General features: G+C 38.0%; 1 long non-coding RNA gene across 1 annotated transcript; it reads right to left on the reverse strand.

Moving 5' to 3' along the window:
• Positions 1 to 13,820: 13,820 nt before the first annotated feature.
• LOC138827872 (uncharacterized) lies at positions 13,821 to 17,934 on the reverse strand. The gene is made up of 3 exons (XR_011372190.1): positions 17,845 to 17,934; positions 14,652 to 14,715; positions 13,821 to 13,985 (listed from the first exon to the last, which is right to left on the reverse strand). It is a non-coding gene; the product is annotated as an uncharacterized lncRNA (long non-coding RNA).
• Positions 17,935 to 19,860: the final 1,926 nt, after the last annotated feature.

Below are 19,860 nucleotides of genomic sequence, written 5' to 3' on the forward strand. Positions count from 1 at the left end.
CATGGGAGGTAGATGGGAGGCTAGAACTAATATTTGGGGGAAACGGTGAGCAGAAGTTGCTGTAGCTTGGTTGTAAGAAATGAGAGAAAGTAAAGAAAGTAAGCTTTAAAATTAAGTCAGTAAAATCTTTCCAGGTAAGTCAATAAGTAAGAAGCAAGTCCGGGTCTGAACAGTGGATACCATGAGCATTTAATAAGAGAGAAAAGATATATCTGGAAAGGATGTCTAGAACGGAGGGGCGAGGGGACTCATAAGTAATTGACATATTACAAAGATGAGCAATTGGAGGAGAGAAATGATTAACAGCTCCTACTATTGCAAAGCTTGAGTAGGATGAGAGTTGAGATGGCTCATTGATGTGTCGCCGAGGAGTCATGAATAAAGCAATCTAAGTACAGATAGAGTCAACATACAAAAAATGCCAGTGGCTCACACCTGTCATCCTAGCTACTCAGGAGGCTGAGATCTGAGGATCGCAGTTCAAAGCCAGCCTGGGCAGGAACATCCGTGAGACTCTTGTCCCCAATTAACCACCAGAAAACTTGAAGTGGCTCTATGGCTCAAGTGGTAGAGCACTAGCCTTGAGCTGAAAAGCTCAGGGACAGTGCCTAGGCCTAGAGTTTAAGACCAATAACCAACAAAAAAAATAATGCCTTTAATAAAAGCTTGTGAATGTGTGTGAGTAGTTAGGAGCACAAGTATGAGTACAGCTGTGTATGTGTTTTTTTTTTAAGATGAAAAGCTAAGCTATTTTTATGTTTAACATGTGGAAGAGGATCAAAATGCTCAAGACAATAGAAATAAGAACATTGTAGGTTCTAGGTGAGATAGGAATGGTCCCAATATCAGTGATTTGAAGAAAGGCTTTGTTTTCTTTGTGGGGGGAGGAGGGCTGACTCATCTTCCCACGAGACCAGGTGCTAGGATGGAGGTGACAGAAAGACCTGTGATTTTCATGACATGAAATAAGCTTGTCTCCTGCCAGTAGATAGACATAGCTCAAAGATAAAAGTATGGAGTTAAAGTAGAGAGTTAGTTACTCTAGGGAACAAGGTGAAGCACAAGATGATATCTGAACCAGAAAGCCCCAATGGATACGTCTTGTGAGTTCTATTCATGCTCAGATAAGCTGTCATTTCTACTCATTTGTAATCTGTGATCAATGCTGTCGCAGCTTCCTACATATTGAGCCTGTAGGATAGAATTCCTGAAACAGGCCAGTGTTCAATCACTGTTTTTCAGAGGGATGGAAGCAGGGCCACATGGGATATTTCTTAGAGTGGCCAGAGCTGACTTACAGAAAAGTTGTGAATGGAGAAAGTTAATCTTCACTTTCTCATTTCTTCTCTTTCACCTTCTCTTTGTATTTTTATTATTTTTTTTTGCTATGTCTTTCTGACTCTGTCTCCCATGACAACCAGCTGGTGTCTTTGACTCTTGAAAAAGTTATCTTTCCTCTCAGCTAGGTAAGTTCTCCTTTTCCTCTCTGTCTCTCTGTCTCTCTGTCTCTGTCTCTGTTTCTCTTTTGTTTTTTTGCTATTCCTAGGACTTGAACTCAGGGCCTGGGTGCTGTCCCTGAGCCTCTTTGTATTCAAGACTAGTGCTCTACCACTCGAGCCACAGTGCCACTTCTGTTTTTTTCTGAGTAACTTAATTGAAGATGAAAGTTCCTGTCCAGGATGGCTTTGAAAAGTCCTCATATCTCAGCATCCTGAGTTGCTAGGATGACAGGCATGATTCACCAGTGCCTGGCTAAGTTCTCATTTTCTATCAAGATACTATTTTAATAGTTAATTCTATGTCAACAATACTTACCATAATATGCTTACCAAGTGTATTTGTTATTAATGATAAACTACTTTGAATTAGGTAGAGAACAAATTCTTTTTTTTGGAGGGGGTCTGGTTGTGGGGCCTGAACTCTGGGTCTGGGCGCTGTCCCTCAGATCTTCAACTCAAGGCTAGTGCTCTACCACTTGAGCCACAGCACCACTTCTGGCTTTTTTCTTTTTGCTTATGTGGTGCTGAGGAATCGAACCCAGGGCCTCATGCATGCAAGGCAAGCTCTCTACCATTGAGTCACCTTCCCAGCCCCTAAACAACAAATTCTATGCCTCTCTTCCCTGTTCCAAACTAAATTCTGTCAGTACCTTTCACTTTATGGTAAGGCTTCAGGTCACAATCTCAATTACTGTAACATTGTTGGAGTTGGTGCTGATAAGGAGAGACTCCAGTAAATTTCTCTGAAATTCTTCTTGACATTTACTCATGTTAATCCAGGGCCAATATTCCTTCTATCATCAAATTTCCATGGGAAGTCAGACATAGAAAACTATAACTCTTAGTTCTTTGTAAACCAGAGAACAAAAGGGTAAATTGCAATTATTGTATAGAAAAGTGTCAGCCTTAAGACTAAGAAAAATAAAGACACCATGGCAATGGAATTGATTTTCTGCTTATACTTCTGAGAGTATGGTTATTTTTTGCTGTCAAGTATCTTTCTTGGCTATAATGCAACTGTTTTTGTTTTGTTTTTGTTTGTTTGTATTTTGTCAGTTGTCGGGCTTGAACTCAGGACCTGGGCACTGTCCATGAGCTTATCTGCTCAAGGCTGTCTCTCTACCACTTGGAACCACAGTTTGACTTCTGGTTTTCTGCTTGTTAGCAGGAGATAAAGAGTCTCATGGAGTTTCTTGACCTGGCTACCTTTGAACTGTGATCCTCAGATCTCAGTCTCCTGAATAGCTATGATTACAGGCTTGAGCCACTGGTGCCCAGCTATGATGTAAACTTTTATATGAAAAAAGTGCCAGTAATTTTCTTGTACCCTGTTTTTCTGTATAAAATACTATTCACCCGAACATAGTAGGCAAATTGAGATTTTAGAAAAAAAGGGAATAAAAACAAGCTGTGTACTTTGTTTTCAGGATAACATTCACAGAAATGGTGATTTCTGAACTGAGTCTGTGTGTAGGACAAGCAGCCTTAGAGAACTATGTCCCCAAATTGCAACATTCTTGGGATGGTCTGGGTTTACCCTCATGTGATCACCACCCCTAAAAATAGTTCCTTTTCTTTTGTTAATAAAATTAGAGGATGCTGATAAAGTCAGCTGAGAAAGTCTCTAGAGGAAAGCTCACAAAACACAGCATCCCACTAACTCAGAAAACCACAAATATGCTCATTGGGAAATAGCAAAAGTTCAGGTCATGAGTTTTGTGGTATCAAAGGACAGGAAGCTTCCATCCTTTTCCCCTTCAGGCCAGATGGAGAGTTGGAAATGAACTCTCTGATTTCCACCTCAACTTGGATGCTTCTAGTCCGCATGTATCTTTAATTGGGTTAAAAAAGGAACTGAGGTCATAGAAAGCCTAGAAGTTTAACGCAGGAGAAATGTTGTTAGAAAATGATAGCTATTCCCATTCTTTCCCTCCTTCCTTCTTTCCCTCCTTTCTTTGTCTTCTCTCTCTTCCTCTCTTCCTCCTTCCCTCCCTTTCTCCTTTCTTTCCTATTTCCTTCCCTCTTCACTTATATACGCCTACATACACACACACACACACACACACACACACACACACACACACACACACACACACATACACACACACAATTCTCTCCTCCTCCTTCACTTCTTTACATGACATTCATCTTATCATTTACTGTCAAATTGCAGTATCTTTTTTATTTTTGGGGTACTGAGGTTTGAACTCAAAGTCTTCTACACTCAATAGGCAGGCACTCCACCATTTGAATCCCTTTCCCAGCCCTTTCTCGTTTTAGTTATTTTTCAAATTGGATCCTGTGTTTATGTCTAGGCCCATTTCTTAGCCCTTTCCACACACCTAGGATGACAGGCAAAGCCCTCATGCTCAACTTATCTTGGTTGAGATTGTTTCTCACAAATATTTTCGGCCTCCCAAGAAGATGGGATTACAGTTGTGAGTTACTATGCTCAACTAAATCATGACACTTTTAGGAGGAAAAGAGAGGTAGTGCTAATGATTATTCTGAAGCGTAAGACAGTAGTAGGGATGCTGCAGGCATCTGGGTGCCCCTCTCCTAAATTCTCGTACTTATTTGATGGAGTCCATGTTCTTTATAACCTCCATGCTCTCTGGAATTCTTCTGCAGTTGCCTCTGATGAGCAAACTCAAAGGTATTTCTGATTTTCTCTTCCCTCTAGATTGGGGGGATTTATCTAAGATGTGTTTTCTGAAAGCTGATGTTTAAGAAGCTAATTGCTGAAAGAATACAGGTGTGCACAAAGAAGTATGTGTCTCGTGCTGGCCTACTTGCTCTGATATTCTTTTGGGGTCCTTGTTTATCTATGCATTTTGGGGGGTAGTCAAGATAGAAAAGTCAAGTTAAAATAAAGTCAATAAAATATCATATATTTATAGTATTGTATATGCATATACATGTATACATATATACACAGGAAAAAAGGTTTAAACCATTTCTTTACAACTGAAAATAAACAGCAAGTAAGAAATAGAATATGGCTGTTGTTTAAGATCCAGATTTCTCGCTTGTTAGTGACATTTATCATGACTTGACCTTACCCTGCCAGAGCTAATTGCTTTATTTAATTTTTGACACAATTTATACTATAAAAAGGCTCGGCTTCATGAATTCACAAACATGTGTGCATCCCTACACAAAATACTTTGGGTGTTAGAGTTAGGTAGTGATTTAATATAATCAGATCAGAAAGCCATCAGTCTTCCTAGCTTGAGAGTCAACTCTTCTTTTTAGAAGGAACAAATTATTCACATATGATATGTTTTCCGAACACTTAACCAACAAGAATATCAACGCATGTAAGGGAAGAGGTTTAGGAAGCAGGAGCAAACCCGGCACTAGCATTCCAATCATATGGCTCTGTCTTTGTTTTCCATTTCCTTCTATTTTGTGATCAAAATGCAGCCTCCTATTTATTTGGAATTTACATGGACTGCTCATGAGGAAGTGGTGACTGATGTGGGATTTCCAACCAAAGGCAGTGCTGTAGGCCAGGACTGTGCCAGGAAAACTGGTAGTGAGTGGTGTGGGGCCTGGTGACATTGGCATTACTGCATTTTTGTCCATTTATGATGTATGTCCATCCCAGAAACTTTGTTTCTTACTCACATTCTATTGTCTTGTACTTCTTCAAACTCACCCTTCACATATGCTAAGCTTAAGACAGAGACTACTTATTTCCTGTGAAAATGTGTCTGTGGCAAAGAATAAAGGTATTTTGAGGACTCTCTAAATGTAAGCAGGCAGAAATAATTATAGATTTATTTATTCACATTGTAGATTATATCATTTATACCCTCCCAAACTGTTGAAAAGGTGTCTCTTCTATAAAGAATTAAAAACAAAGTGCATATCTATTCAACTCACTACATAGCTTAAGAAATAGAATATGACCTGTAGCTTTAATCCTTCCATGCTAACTGCAGATATTGCATTTCTCCTCCTTGAGGTAACCAATTTTCTGTATTTTGTATCAGTTATTCCCTGGTTTTCCTTCTCATTACACTATCCATACACATGCATACACAACACATTCCTAAATAAAATGTAATTGAGTTTTGATTCAGTTTACATATATGGATCTTATTGTCACATTTTTTCCCGGGGACTGGTTCTTTCTGCTCAAAATTGTATGTTTCTAATTTATTCATGGTGATGCCTATATCAACAGATATTTTTCACTCTTGTATAGTATTCTTTTTCACAGATTCATTTATTCCACCTCTGATAGACATTTGATTTGATTAATTTGACTTTATTCATTTCTTCCCTTTGCAGACATTCCAGTTTTTCAAGTTTGGAGCTATGTCAAAGAGCAGTGATATAAATTTCAGGGTATTTTTCTCCTGGCACACGTATTCATGATTCTGAGACTATCAATCTGGAATTAGAGGTGAGGTCATACACTTGGATGTTCAGAGTTCCAAGGATTGCACTCTGTTTTCTAGAGTTGTAGCACACCTAGTGTAGGGGAGCTTCGCCATTGCTCCTCAGCATCTTCACACTTTCCCATGTCAAAGGGTTTTGTTGTTTCCAATTTCAGGACTGTGGATTGATATCTCATTGCGATTCCTATTCACATATTTCTAGCTACTGAAAAAAACTTATTTATTTTATATTCTCTTTATTTTTCTCTCTTCTTTTCTTCTGCTTAGGCTTTCCTTATTCCTACTTGGGGTCAATTTTGTCTACTTTTCTGTTGGATATTTTATCTCTTGTTGTTTTTTGTTTTGATGAAAAAAAAAAGATTGGAACCAGGGCTGGTGGCTCATGCCTGTAATCTAGCCACTTGGGAGGCTGAGATCTGAGGATTGTGGTTCGAAGCCAATCCAGGCAAGAAAGTGTGTGAGACTCTTATCTCTAATAAACTACTCACAAAAAGCTGGAAGTGGTGCTGTGGCTCAAGTGGTAGAGCACTAGCCTTGAGCACAAAGAGGCTCCAGGACAGCACTGATATATTGCGTTCAAGCCCTAAGATTGGCAAGAAAATAAAAATAAATAAAATTGATTGGGACTCATTAAAGAAAGCAATAATAGAGACTAACAAAAATGTTAACTTGAAGAATGGCAAAAATCAAGAACTCTAACAACAACAGATGCTGGAGGGGATGTGGACAGAAGGGAACCTTACTTCATTGTTGGTGGGAGTGTAAACTTGTTCAACCACTTTGGAAAGCAGTATGGAGGTTCCTCAAAAGACTTCACATAGAGCTCCCCTATGACCCAGCAATCCCACTTTGGGGCATTTACCCAAATGTTTACAAACAAGACCACACTAAAGTTACCAGCACAACTATGCTTATTGCAGCATTATTTACCATAGCTACGATATGGAACCAACCCAGATGCCCCTCAGTAGATGAATGGATCAAGAAAATGTGGTATATATACACAATGGAATTCTATGCCTCCATCAGAAAGAATGACATTGCCCCATTTGTTAGGAAATGGAAAAACTTGGAAAAAATTATATTAAGTGAAGTAAGCCAGGCCCAAAGAAACATAGGTCCCATGGTTTCCCTTATTTGCAATATCTAGTATATGTAGGAGTCAAGCGGAAAAGGTCAGATAATGTGATGTCAGGAAAATGAACCCTTAGATATGTATTTTAATGTTTTTTTCTTTCATGCATGTGTTTCTAACACATTTATAAGATTATTTCTTTGTTGCTTTGTATGTCCCTCCCCCACAGTATAACCCCTGCTTTCACTATATTTGATGTCAGTATAACTTGTGGAGGAGATGGGGAAAAACCAGTTGTTTAAGGATACAGGTGGACCTGTTGCAACAATGAGAAGTACAAGTTGTCATATCCAAAACGAGCTTTACAACGTCAGTGCGTGGTGGGGGGGGAAGGGGGAGGAAGGAGAAGGATTGGGATTGGGGGGGAGGGGGGAGGCTGGGAAGGGATGTGAAGGGTAAACCAAAGGAGGAGGCTGCAATGCTTGGTAAGAAATGTACGCATTATCCTGCCCATGTAATTGTAACCCCTCTGTACAGTATGTTCACAAATAAAATAAAATTAAATTAAAAAAAAAAAGAATACAGGTGGACCTGTTGCAACAATGAGAAGTACAAGTTGTCATGTGGAAAACGAGCTTTACAATGTTGGGGGGGGTGAGGGGGAAAGGCGGGGGGGGGATTGGGTGGTTGGGGGGGAGGCTGGGAAGGGATGTGAAGGGTAAACAAAGGAGGAGGCTGCAATGCTTGATAAGAAATATACGCATTAACCTGCCCATGTAATTGTAACCCCTCTGTACAGTGTGTTCACAAAAAATAAAAATTATTTTTAAAAAAAAGAAAAAAAATGTTAACTTGAATTTTATCCAGTTTGATAAATCACATGTAATATAATTTTCTTGATCCATGGCTAATTATTTTACTCTTTTGGGGTTACCAACAAGAAAAAAAATTGTAACTTCAAAGTTATTATATTTTAAAATTATTTCCTTCAGAGTCTGTGCGTTTTTATCTTCCTCTTTTTCTTTGTGTGGTGGTATTGAGGTTTGAACTCAAGGCTTTATGCTTTGTAGGACAATATTCTGCTGCTTGAGCCATGCCTCTATTCCATATTTTTCCTCTTTGTTTACTATTGAGATAGTATGTTGCTTTATGAGCAGGGCAAAATGAACTATGATCCCCCATGTATGCTTCCTTCCCTATCTGGGATGACAGGTAAGCACGTCCCATGCCCAACTTTTGTCTATTGAGATGGGGGGGGTCTCATGAATTTTTACCCATTTCTGTCTTCTAAGTAGCTAGAATTACAGACAAGTAATTCACTGGCATTCAGCCATGTATTAAATTTTGTTTTTAAATACGTCTCACATTTGAGAGGATTATATAGTTTTGACTTTCACATTTTCATCTTTAATCCTCTTTGCATTTAATGCTCATGTATTGTGGGACAAGAGTAAAATTACAGGTTTTAAATTTGGGATGCATCATGTATTAAATTGTTCACCTTTTCTTTGTTGAACTCAGACACTGTCCCTGTCATAAAATCAAGTCTCTGTATAGGGTATAGATTTGCTTCTGTTTTTCCTATTTTGTTGCTCCCATGCATTTGCTTGCGAGTTGGTCATTATAAGTTTACAAGTCTCGATATTGAATGTGACATGCTAATCTTGCTTTTCTTCCTCACCACCCCTCGGCTATCCATTATGTTTTACAGCTTCATTTCAAAATAAGCTTGCCATATTTCATGCACAATCTTGTTGCAGTTGCTATGGCAATGACATCATGATTTGGGCCAATTTGAGGGAATTGTGACTTTTCTAGTGTAGATCTTTTCATCTAAAAACATGGTATATTTTCTATGAGTTAAATCTGTTAATGAACTTTAAAAGATCTTCTATTTTCTCTGTATGTACTTTATTACACATGGCATTAATGTACTTTATATACTAGGTAACTTTATAAAAAGTGTTCATGTTTTCTGGTGCTACTGGGATTTGAACTCAGGGCCATATTCTCCTTTGACTTGCTTGCTACATTGGTGTGTTACCATCTATCTCCAGCTAGTTATTTTGGAGATGAAGCTTAGCAAACTTTTCTTTACAGGCTGGCTTTAATCTGAAGCCTCTCAGCCCTCAGCTTCCTGAATAGCTAGATTAGCAGTTATGAACCATATGCATCCAGCTTATTAAATATTTTAAGTGACATTTTCTATCTGAATGTTTTTGATTTGTAGATAGGCAATTGGATTTTGAGAGGATATTTGTTTCTAATTTTTTATCATTAAATAATTTATCTGTTGTTATTTTCTAAATAATATTATCAGCTAACAAATAAGAGGTTGGGCTAGTGTGGCACAGTGGTATGGTGCTGAGGGAAAATGTTCTTTAATAATAAGTGGTTTATTTCTTTGTAATTCTCAGACTTCTCTTTGTCTTTTTGTACCTTTATATTTGGGACTTCCACTATATTATGTGAATGCTGTTGTAGTGATCATCTTTGTGATTTTCATAATCTTCAAAGGAACACAAACATTTTCTATTATAACTGGTGTTTGCACTACAATTTTGTAGATTTTCTTTATCAAGTTAAATGATTTGTCTTATTTTTCTACTTTGCTGAGAAGTTTTTTTAAAAATCATGAATGGTTATTGAATTTTATGGGCCCTCTATTCTGCAAGAATGATTGTAATAATATGATTTAATCTTTGCTAACTTGTTAAAATAATGAATTACAATAATCCTGACCTGTAATTTTCCCATTTTGTTCTGTCCTTAACATAGTTGTGCAAGACTCATAAAAAATTCTTCTGGGAAGTATTCCATATTTTCCTTTCTATTCTTGAAAGAGCTTATGTAAGAAATGTTCAGTAGAATTTGTAAGTAAAACCTTCTGGTACGGTATCTCCTTTATAGGAAGATTTTTTAAAACTACAGATTCAATTGTGATTCTAACATAGTAGGTATTTCTATTTATTCTTGATTCATTTTTGTAGGATATATTCTCTACATTCATATAATTCATCCATTTACCAACTTGGTGGCCTAACATTGTTCATGATATTCTTTTATTTTTCCCTGTCTATGGGACTAGTATTCATCTTATTTCTGCTTAATGCTAGTTGTTTCCACATTCTTTCCCTTCCTTCTTTCCCCTTGTGTAAATCTCATAAGTTTATCTTACCATATATTTTCTAGCTTTTTGAAATTTAATTTTCTATTTATTCTTATACTCACTCATATTATCTTTTCCTTCTTTTTCTTTATTTTTTTTCATATTTTAATAGCATTGATAGTTGTACAAGGGCTTTTACTTTGATCTGCGTATATATGCATATCAGACTCAGTCCCTCTGTCCATCTCCCTGCTTTTCACACCAGTCTCAACAAGCTTTATGGTTCCATTTTCACACATTTTTCCCCCACCTTCTCCATTTGTTACCCTCTTTCCCACTATATGTGTGTGTGTGTGTGTGTGTGTGTGTGTGTGTGTGTGTGTGTGTGTGTGTGTGTGTTAATTTTTGGTAGTGTTTCTATCTTATTTAATTTTAAGCCTTTTCTTTTTTCTTCATCTTTTAAGATAAGCATGGTAGACTTAATTTCTCTTTCTCAACAAATTACATTTGTGACATGATACAATTTTAAGCATAGTATGTTGTTAACTTTAAACTGCATAAATGAAATGAATTCCATTGTGTAAATGAAGCAATTGTCCTGACAATTTTCATGATCTAACAACATGTTCAATGCACTGGGATAGATAGTATGATTTTTATAATTTCTAATATATGTATTTTTCTGATCTATGATATTTCTAAAGTAAAAACAAATCCTATAGTTCTCCTTTCCCTTTTATATATGCATAGCTTTATAGAACAAAAAATAAATAGGTAAAATTACAAAATGTTCTTCACAAAGTGTCCATGGCTCTCTTGAAATTATGCCACTTAAAACATGGACAAGACTTCTGGGGTCCAGTGACTCATGCTTGTAATCTCAGCTACTCAGGAGGCTGAGATCTGAGGACTGTGGCTCAAAGCCAGCCAGGGCAGGAAAGTCCATGAAAATCTTATCTCCAATTAACCACCAGAAACCAGAAGTGGAACTGTAGCTCAAGAGTTGTAAAACTCTAGCCTTGGGCAAAAGAGCTCAGGGATGATGCCCAGGTCCTGAGTTCAAAACTAATAACTGGAAAAATTAAAAACCCACAGAGACAATAGAATGTTATAACACACACACACACACACACACACACACACACACACACACACACACACACACACACACACACATACACAGAACCTCTAGTTTGTGGACCCATGAATGTGATTTATTTTTAAACTTTTAATGGCTGTATCCCTTTGATAAATCATGAAAGCTTTACAGCGGTTTCCTTAGTTGTGAATTGAAAACGTACTTTCAACCCCATAAGATTTTTCTAAGAATTTAACCAATGGGATGCACAGTAGTTCACAAACACAAAGTGTTACTTTATTTGGCAGAAATTCTCCTCAGATTTTTCTACCACACTTCTCTTTCTCACAATGTTTTTTACTTCCCCGATGACATCTTTGGTCTCCTCTGAAGAATCTTAAGTGGCAGAGGCCAAGAGCTACCATTTCCATCTTTAAGCCTTTTTTAGACTTAATGTGAACTCTGTGACTTTGATGGACAACTTTGCCCGAAGGTTCATGTATCTATAAAAGAAATGACAATCCTCAAGGTGCCTGCGAAAAAAGTACAATGAAGCCCAATCAATAAAACATAACCTTCTATTGCCTAACCAGACCTCTTAAGAGCCAATCCTAGAGCACATCATGTGGTTACTGGACAGGAGGTAGCCTGAAATTGTCCTTTATTTCACCACCCCAGAGGAAATGCCTTTTAGGCAAACCACTTAGAAACAAATAGACTTCATTCCTTTTATATCCACACTCTCATACAGAGCTTCATGCATTGCACACATTTGAAAACACTACCTCTGTCACACTGGTCCTATGCATTTGGGGACACAGAACCTAAGTATCTTCAGGAAGACTATTCTCGGTCCCTAGGTAGCAGCCTGTTCTTGCTTTAAAGGATGCATGCCGGTTTGATCCAGGCATAGCAGCATCTTTAGCAACCGTCGTGGATCGTTGCACTATTTCACCTTTCTCTAAGGGACCAACCTCATCCCTGTGAGTCTGATCCGTCAGGCCTAGCTTTGTGGCTACAAAGCGATTTGGGAGGATTGAGGGGCAGGGTCTCCTGGCAGGGCTGCCTTTGCATGTGAGCAGTGTCTGGGAGTCCACTGTCCGGCTCCAGCATCTTTGAGCCCAGAAGCACCAGGAGTCTAGTCATTGTGCACTGTGGAGAAATCAAAGAATTCCAGAGCAAGGCCCTGGAATGCCTGGCTGCCTCCCAGCTCTCTTATGAAGAAATAAATTCCATTGTTCTCCCCTCTCCCTTTCCGTGCTCTCCGGATCCGTGCTTACTGTACACCAGCACCTCTCTCCCTCCAAGGAGACCGCTCAGTCATCCCCAGGAAGCAAAGATATCTCCTAGCGTAAACTCCAGAGTGCTGTCCGCATTTATCTTCTCTACCAACTCGCCTATCCTGTCCGGGATTGTGGGTCTTCGTGACTTTCTCCATGCTCGGGGTTGGCTGCGGACCACTGTTCCAGTAACTTTTTGAACTGATCCCAACTTTGTGTCCAAAGAGCCAGTGATCGATTCCTCCCTGCCATCCTGAACAAGGAATATCGCACCTTGAAACGGCACGGGCTGGTAAACAATACAGGCTGTACTCAGCTTCATAAACACGCCGCCTTGGTTACAAAGGCCATGGCAAACCCAGGGTGATAGGACTTGACCTTAAAAGCTATAGACAATCTAGCGGAGCACAGACGGTTCATAAAGTACAATCACTTCCTGGAATTCTTGGGCCAGTGCAGTCGGAGCCGTGCAAATCCTGTTTTCCTTGCATTGTTTCCTGCATGGGAATATCATCAGTCTAGCAGGTCTGTAACCATGGCACTTGTAAATAGCTGAGGGAAGACTTCTGATAAAGGCATACAGTTTTGAGAAGTTTTTTCTTTTCTTTAAGACAAGCCCAAATCAAACCCTTCAAATGCCATACCACAAAGCTGACAAATGGCACTCTTGAAAACACATGCACAGAAATTCAGTTTTTATTTTAGTGATCGCTTTATTTTTTCAGTAGCATGAATTAATTGTACAGAGAGGGGGAGTTCATAGTGTTATCTTTTCCATACATGCATATCATTTACTTTGATCAAATTCCCCTCCTTTAGTAGTCTTCCTGAACCCCCTTTCCTCTTCAGAGGAAACCAGGTAGATATCCACAGTATTGAGGGTACAATGAGGTTTTTGTTTTTGTTTTCTGTTTGTGGTAGGGTAAATTTTCACACTAAGTCCATTGAGAGCAAGCAGATGGACAATAACCAGAAATGTAAACTGTTTCTTTCCACACTATGTTTCCTTTGCCCTAGGCCAAGGTTAGGAAATCTTCACTGCGCCTAGGTCAGCTTCTCCAATCAGCAAGAGGGAGTGAGAGTATCATGGTTGACCCTTGAGACACTCACTTCATAACTGTTAGTCTTTAGGAAATTACCTGCATCTTTTGGCAATTCGGTCCCAACTTTATTTACTATGTGCTAGGTTCTTATTAATGTTTCAGGATGCTATAAAGAGTGAGTCATGTCCAAACAGACCCATTTTAAAAAATTAAACTTAGGACAAATAAATGAAAAAATTTTAAACACTTTTATTACGATTAATTAGTTTACAAGGAGGTTTCTTTTTGACATGTCTATATCTGTATATATAATATACTTTGATCAGATTCACCTCCTCCATCACTTTTCTTCATCCCTTCTTCCCCTTCAGCAAACTTCAAGAAGAACGAAATTATGTCTTTTGCAAGTAAATGGATGCAACTGAAGATCAATATGTGAAGTAAGTCAGGTTGAGAGTAAGTCATGTTCTCTCTCATATACAGATTCTAGGCCTAGAAGGCGAACATATACAAACACGCATATAATCATACATATGCATAATTACAAGACTGAGGAGATTGGGGGAGGGAAGAATTTTTGAAAGTAAACAATAAGGAAATATATAACATCTATGATCAAAGATAACAAAATGGAATTTGCTGAAAGCTCTTTAATACTAGAGGACAGTGAGGATCAGGAAGATGAGAATTAGCTGGGTGGGGAAGTTGGATTGATTACTCTATGTGCATCAGTGAAGTACCACAGTGAAACTCATTTGAACAACTAGGATGTACCAAAAAAAAGAATGAAAAACAAGTACTGTTTGTGGTTGGGGTACTAGTGGGAGGTGGGAGGGATGAATATAATCAAAATACTTTATGTGCATGTGTGAAAATGGAACAGTGAAAACAGCACTTGAAAAGCTTCCACAAAAATTCAAAGAAACACTTCCAGATTTGTGACTAATGTGCATTAATAATTTAGACCTGATGAGTTCATTTTGACTCTTCAGGCTTGTACATGTCTGAGATACCGGTTTTATTGACAAATTAAAAATTTTGACATGTGTAAAGTATGGTAAATCCTGGACAATATGTCAACTGAAGTGTTTTAAGCTTAGAAAGATGACCTAGAGAGAGAAATAAATAAAAAGGATCTTATAAAAAGTGCTTACTTACACTTTTTTCTAGATGTCTCATTTCTTTTAGGATCCGGAAGTATCTCTGACACTTCAAGGTACTTCTAAAATTTTAAGTATCAGTAATATTAGGCTAATATTTTTACTTGAGTGTCAGGGTCAACAATTAAATCTTCTGCATGTAATAAGAGAATAGTAATGAACAAAATAAAATCCCGATTTCATCTTTTTATCCTAAAAAAGTCAGCACAAGTATGTTTGATGTGTTGATCTGCTTATAAATTCTTACTTTTCATGACGACTCTGCATTTCAGTTGTTATATGGCTGTTTTATGAAACATATAATGATTTTTCAAACAAAAAGACTCCATAGGCTGCTTAAAAGCTGCCAGGTAAAGTAAATGGTAGAGTCTGCATTTGAATCCATAGGGTCAGGCGTTCAAGGCAAGTTTATTTATTGCCAACAATACAGTTGCATTATTTGGGTGGGGGTATGGATTTATTTTAATACAGTTACATTCAAGGCCAACATTAATTAAACACATGTTCTAAAGAACCTGGAGGATCAGGAAGGCTGTGGAGGGACCTGATCCACATTGTTTTGTTTTGTTCTGGGTTGGTCGTGGGGCTTGAATTCTGGGCTTGGGCGCTGTCCCTCAGCTCTTCAGCTCAAGGCCAGCACTCTACCACTTGAGCCACAGCGCCACTACCAGTTTTCTAGTGGTTTATTGGAGGTAAGAGTTTCACAGACTTTCCTGCACGGGCTGGCTTTGAACCGGGATCCTCAGATCTCAGCCTCCTGAGTAGCTAGGATTACAGGCGTGAGCCATTGGCGCCCAGCCACATTGTGAGGAGTCAGAAGGAAGCCCCACTTTCCCTTTACTGTGGTCTGGCTTGTAAGAGGGTAGCAGTTATTTCATGTGTCTACATTTCTGCATATTTGGTTTCTTTCTGGGAGGCAAGTGATCCCTAATAGACTTTGGGTAATAAAATAAATTCTATTTATCTAAACTACAGTACCATAAAGAAGAAAAATTCTCTTCCCCTATGTAGAACAGTGATCTGGTACCAGCGGCTCACACCTGTAATCCTAGCTACTCAGGAGACTGAGATCTGAGGATTGGGGTTTGAAGCCAGCTCCATCAGGAGGGTTCCTGAGCCTCTTATCTCCAATTAATCACAGAAAGAGCCAGAAGTAGGGCTGTGGCTCAAGTGGTAGAGTGATAGTCATTAACTAAAGGAGCTCTGGAGACAGGGCTCAGGCCCAGAGTTCAAGCCCCAGAATTGGCAAAACCAAACCAAACCAAAACCAAAACAACAACAACAAAAAAAACAACAGTGATCTGATAGCAGTTCATAAAGAATCTGACTTTTCTTTATGTCTATAGAAATTTCTCTACCTCATGGGTAAGGATCTCATAAATAACAAGCCTAAGAGGAGGCCGAGTGATATATCTTGGGATCACTATATTTACTGCAAGTGAATAATGACACTCCATGTTTGACTTCCTTTACTGCCAAAGAGAGGCACATAGCATGACTTTGGAGCTAAATTTGGCTTTATATGTTGGATTTACAGAATTCATTTATGGGCATGGCAGGGAGATAAAGTATCTTCTTTTCATGAAAGTTCCCAAGGGACAGGAGGCATACAATGTGGCTTCATACCACACAACCACACAAACAATGCAGCACAGAAGACTTCTTCTAACATAATAAACAAGCCCTGTGTTCTTGACATTGACAATGCTTTTTCAAGTTAGATCAAAAAGGTGTTTGCTTTTTTTTAAATTTTAAATCATGCTAGCTGAATAGCCAAGAAGTCCTTTTCAGCTGTTTAGGGTAACAGAGCTGGAAGTTTGAGAATCAAAACAAGCTGCTCTTCTAGCATTTGGGGGCAATTCTCTTGGAGAGCTGAGGGGCAGGAAGAAATCATTTTAGTATTTGGTTCTGTCTATAATATTGAATCAGATATTGCTGATCCTACTTTTTTTCTGGCAATTTCACTCAGCCTGGTGGAAGGAAAACCAATTGAAAAAAGAAATGAGATTTACATTTTCAAATTATCACTAGATATCTTTTAGGATATACAATCTTAATTATTCAATATGATTAAATATTAATTTGTAATTAACTGTATACAATATTTTGCATAGGCTTTTTAGGAGGTTTTATTTGTTAGGTTTATTTGTTTTCTTTTGTGCTGGTATTGGGGATTTAACTTAGGGCCTCATGCTGTCATGTAACTTTTTTGCTCAAGACTGGTGTTCTACCTCTTGAGCCATATCTTTACTTCCAGATTTTTAATTGGGGATAGGAGTATCATGGACTTTTCTACGCCAACTGGATTTGAACCAGTTTCTTCCTGAGTAGCTAGGATTACAGGCATGAGCTACCTGGCTTCATTTGTTAGTTTTAAAGAGAAACAATAGTTTAGGATTAAAAAGTACCACAAGAAACCAGTATCAGCACCAATACCTTCACTTGTGTATCAAAGATCAGTCTGATAGCATAGGAAAAAAATGTTATTTGTTTGTTTGCCATTCCTCACTCTGCTAGATAAGCACTTCACTACAACTCACCCCCAGCCTCCAATAAATCTCATTTTTGTCCACGTTCTCTGGGTACTTCAGAACATTTTTGTTCCAATGCAATTGCACTAGAACTTAAGGGTATACTTAAAGAAACATTGAGATGTTTCAAAAACTCACATTCTGCCTAACTTTATACATCATTTTTCCTCCCAGAAAATACTTTTTAAAAATCTATAAATTTTTTTTCTTAAAAAATGAAAATATCATTTTATCCAGTAGGAACCCAGGCCTTTCTCAGCTCTAAGATTGCACCTAAGATCATCAGTGTATTCTTCTCTGTATAAATGCATTCTCTTTTATTTAGGAGAAAGAAAATATTCTTAGAATGGTCTCTATTGGCAGTCTGATGGTTTACCAAGTGAATGATTTATTACTCAGAACAATCCCAAAGAATAAGCAAAAGTAATTGAGACTTTTCAGACAAGATGGGCATTGCTATTTGTTAAAGAAGTTAAGGTGTAAACATATACATGGTTTGAACACAGAACAAAAAGGTAAATATCAAAGACAAGTATGGAAAAAACATCATCATAGTCTTGAAAGCACATTTAAACCACGTTGAAAGATTACCCAAACCGAGGCATCAGACACTTTCATCTATCAGTAGCTCTATTGATCTACATCTTATTGTTTAGTTACCTGCTCCCAGAAGTAACTAAAATTCAGTTTATGTGTGTGGCTTTATCTCCTTAGTCACTATTGACAGAGCTTCTCAGAGACTTCTGAGAAATCCACTTGTGCCAATTGAAGGAAGATGGAGTGCCATGTAATAGGCCGAGTATCTGAATAAGCTCTGGGAGAGTTTTCATGACTAACAAACACATTTGTTCCACAAAAGGTCATAATAGGAGCTGTCTTACATCAACACTCAGAAATACCTCATTGATGTCATGGATTTAAAAGAACCATTTGTGTAGCTGTGGTTCTGACCCCCAGCAGTCACTTGCATACAAATACCTTGCAAAAGTTACTTCTAATTTCTCATCCACAGTTTATGAGGTCATTGATTGAAACTCAGAGACAGACCCAGCCCTCTGGAAAGAAACAAATCCCAGAGTGGGTATTTACCCTAATATAGCTAGAGAAGAAGAATGATCAGGTTACTCCACAGAATTGGCCAATTCAACTGATAGAAGAGCAAAAACTTTCCACTGTTTACAAGCTGTGGTCCTTTCTACTGAACTTTCTTGTAACTTGTTTCTTCTCTCCAAGAAGCTGGGCACTGAGAGCTATCTTTCATGAAAAAAAAATGTCTTTTATGCAAAGACATGGTACCTTTTCCCTATCATTGGTTTGTTATATTATCATTGTAAAAATTAAGAGTCTATCAGGGATCTTGCTGTAGCTACTCTACCACCCTCTCTCCCCTTCCTAGGGAGTGTAGTCCTCTGGTGGTGGTCACAGTGAGTTTGCACCATCAAATAGTAAAATGGTCTCCAGAGATGTTAGAATTGGAAAGTTATTGATAAGACTCTGAATATATGCACGAACATGATTCTCTGAAGAAGAAAACAAATATTGCAAGATCTTCAGGATCTATTGCTCGAAATGTTGTTGCACAATAGAATAAGTGGTGATTTATCAATAATACAATTCGAGATACCTCATCCAATTCCCCAAACAATAGCTGGAGATTCAGATGAGAAAGATGCTTCCTGAAATAATTCCTGCCAATGATTACAGATTTGGGCCGAATCCAAAGGGTACCCATAAAGAATCTGGAAAAAAATAACTAAACCTGGGGACAATAGGAGGATTATGAATACTTCAGTGTATCAACATTTTTGCTGAAAGGTTTTAGATATTACTCATTTTTCTTTAATAATAAGAAATACCAGTGACTCATTTCTGTGTCTCTTGGTCATTTCAAATAAAAATAGAATCGAGTCCTTACAATGGCATGATGACCAGGTCTATTCCCTGCATAGCTTTATTAGAATAATTGTCTTTGCAGACTGACCAATTGGACCCAGCTTTTCTGTTTTTCTCTTTCTTCTCTCTCTCTCTTTAAACCACATTTGGAACAAGAATAAACAAATATCTTGACAAAGTAATAAATTGGATTTCATTCTGGCTGATTCAGACCTGGGCAAAGGCTCTCAACTTCTTGCCTATAAGTCTGAACGTGTTGAGTCATTGAAAATCAGCATTGCTTAGGTTCTACATGCTAGTGTAGTGTAAACTCAAAGCTATTAAAGGACATAGAGCTAGAAAATATTATGCTCCGGGTTGCCTGGGGATGAGCACACTTCAAACCGCCTAGGCATGTAGCTAAAAGTTGGGGGTTGGGGGAGTGTGTTCAAAATCCTGAACAATGCCAGTTCTCCAGTTGGTGGGAAATTGAAATGTATGGATAGCTCTCTGTAGGTTTTCTCAAACTGACAAATGATTCTGTGATTTCCAGGATTAATACAGAAAATGAGAATCACTATAAAGGAAAACATTGGTTTCAAAATCTGAAGTACAGTTAAGATAATTAATCTAGATTTCCTTGACAGCATCTCTTTGTGATATTTTTTTCATCTTGGTTAAATGAAAGCCTTGAAAATATGTAGAAACTATCATTTTTGAGTTACATTTTAAGCAACTTTCCCATGCTTCATTCATTTTGCATGTGCATACCTTAGAAATGTTATTACACATATGTATATATAT

This window comes from Dipodomys merriami, unplaced genomic scaffold, assembly GCF_024711535.1.
Source record: "Dipodomys merriami isolate MVZ:Mamm:240054 unplaced genomic scaffold, mDipMer1.0.p SCAF_16, whole genome shotgun sequence".
In the NCBI taxonomy this organism is placed as follows: domain Eukaryota; kingdom Metazoa; phylum Chordata; class Mammalia; order Rodentia; family Heteromyidae; genus Dipodomys; species Dipodomys merriami.